This window comes from Myotis lucifugus, unplaced genomic scaffold, assembly GCF_000147115.1.
Source record: "Myotis lucifugus unplaced genomic scaffold, Myoluc2.0 scaffold_160, whole genome shotgun sequence".
NCBI classification, from domain to species: Eukaryota; Metazoa; Chordata; class Mammalia; order Chiroptera; family Vespertilionidae; genus Myotis; species Myotis lucifugus.
The window spans coordinates 630,888-633,455 of NW_005871208.1; positions in this window are offsets into that span (position 1 = coordinate 630,888).

A 2,568-nucleotide genomic window follows, 5' to 3' on the forward strand; every position below is an offset into this window, starting at 1 on the left:
GGGCCCTCCTCCCGCCCCCGGCCGGCCCGCCCCGCGCCCTCCACGGGCCCTGAAATAAATTAGCCACTCGGGGGCGAAGGAGCCAATGACCCTTGTGTGCAGTGTCCTTGGCCCGCTCGGCCCGCCCCCTCTGCCTGGCCGTCGGGGCGGGAAGTTGGGGTGCGGGTGGAGCCGGGCCGGCCGGTCGGGTGGGGGAGCGGGCCGGCGAGCGGGAGGCCGGGATTGGGCAGCGGCCCGCGAGCGAGTCCGCCGGGTGTGAGCGGCTTCCTGGGTCGAAGGGCAAAGGGGAAGGCAGCCCGCCCGCCGGGTCCGCTAGCTCCCGGACCCCTCTCCCCTCGGCCTGCGCCCCTGGGCCGGCCAAAGCCTTGTTGACTCTCGTTTCCATCCCCGCCCCCAGGTGAACGGAGCACCTCCTGGTACCAGCCGGGGCCGGCCAGCCCGGGAGGCAGAGGCTGGACGCACAGCCGGCAAGCCCACCCCCTGCACAGGGCCACTCAGAGCGGAGCGTGCGGGGCTGAGCGCGAGCCCGGGACGCGGCCGCTGAGGGTGGGGTGTGAGTTACAAACGTGCTTCCCCGAGAAGGGTTTCCCCAAGAAGGCCAGGCGGGCTGAATGGTGGGAGGCGGAGATGGAGGGTGGACACTCAGAGTGTCCCAAGGTGTTCATTAACCATCGCTGTGCGGCATTGGGCTAGTGCTGGGGACGTCTGACAGGGTCCCAAAGGCACCGTCCAGTCCACGGAGAGACAGAACTCCATCGGACACACAGGCACGAGGCTTCAGCTTCCGAAGTGATCCGGCCAGGAAAGGAAGCCTGCAGGGTGAGGGACCGTAGCAGCACTCATTGCCCCAGGAGGTTATAGATGGGGCTGGGCTTAGGTTGGAGGATGCAGCTAGATTTCCTGGAGGAGATGTTGAGCACCTAGAGCAGTGGTTCTCAACCTTCCGAATGCCGCGACCCTTTAATACAGCTCCTCATGTTGTGGTGACCCCCAATTTCATTGTTACAAATTGAACATAATTAAAGCATAGTGATTAATCACAAAAACAATATGTAATTACATATGTGTTTTCCGATGGTCTTAGGCGACCCCTGTGAAAGGGTCGTTCAACCCCCAAAGGGGTCGCGACCCACAGGTTGAGAACCGCTGACCTAGAGGGTCCCAAGGCAGTGTCTGAGGGTCCTCTCTTCTGCGGGGGTTTTTTTTTTCCCTTTTGCGTGCAATTCAATCTAAGTACCAGTAGGACAGGGTTGCCCCTGCACCCTTCACCACCAGCCTGCAGGGTAGTGCTCTGTCCTCTGCGTTGTGAAGAATTCTGAACATTTCTAGTGATGGTTCCCCTTGGAGTTCTGGGTTCTGACCTCTCAGGGCATCCCCCTTCCCACCCTCAGGGAAGAAGAGGGGGGGGGCTCAATAGCTCCCATGTTTTTCCCAGCCCAACCATGGAAACAAAACCAGCACCCAATCAGGTTTTAAAACTCACCAAGATCAGGATCTCCACCTCCATAATCCTCTCTTCCTCTCCACTCCACACACACACACACACACACACACACACACACACCCCGGGACCACACCCCAGCACAGGGGAGGTATCTATCAAGGCTCTCAATGGGAAGGCAGCCCCTGGCTTCAGAATTAGAAAGGTAGGAGGAAGTGGGCTATAGCCACCTCCCTAGAAGAGCTGAACTCCTGCTGCAGGGACAACCCCACAGGTAACAGAGGTAGAAGGACCTCGTTTAGTATTTCTTACTGACGGAGCATCTGAGGCCCAGAGAGGAGTGACATGCTTCGGGTCACACAGCAAAGCTGGATCTAGAATCCACTGTACTCTTTCCACCCCGCCTGCCAGGCTCCCCAAGGGTCAGAGGCCAGAGAGACCAATGTCCACATGAGCTGAGTGACCTCAACCACCAAGACTAGCACCAGGGCAAACCTGGCACTGCCAGGGCATTGTGGCTGGGAGTCACTGGGGCCAGGGCAGGGTGGATGACAGGCGTTAGGATGGAGGAAAGAATTGATAGGGTGCTCTCCTGTAGCAGGGGTCTAGTCCTGCATCCCCCTTCCAGTCCTGGTAGGAAGGATAAGCTTAGACCTCAGGAAGGCCTTCCCAGTGAGAGAGGAGGGTGGGCCAGCATGCTGAGGAGGCCTCTGCTGGACTCCAAGGTTCGGCATCTGGGAGGTGCTGAATTGTTTCTGATGGGTAAACTGGCATGAGTCACATTCGCAGGTGGGGGTGAGGCTGGTCTCTTCACCCTTCAGCCCCCCATCCTGCACCAGTACTCAGGCAATGAAGTGTGACCCCCCTCTGCGAGCTCATTAAAGTCCTGTTAATACATCATCCAGCCTCCTGGGCTGACATTGAATCCTGGCAAATGGCCCTTCATCATGTCTCTCCCTCGGCGCTCATGTGTGGGGCCTGGGTGCGGGGGGGGGGGGGGGTCTGGCCCTGAAGAAGCCCTGCTGACCCTCTGGCTGTCCCCAGCCAATGGATCTGTGGCCTGGAGAGCCCCTGCCTGGAGAACATGCTGGGCAGGGCGTCTGGTGATCACCCCCCCAGCAGGTCAG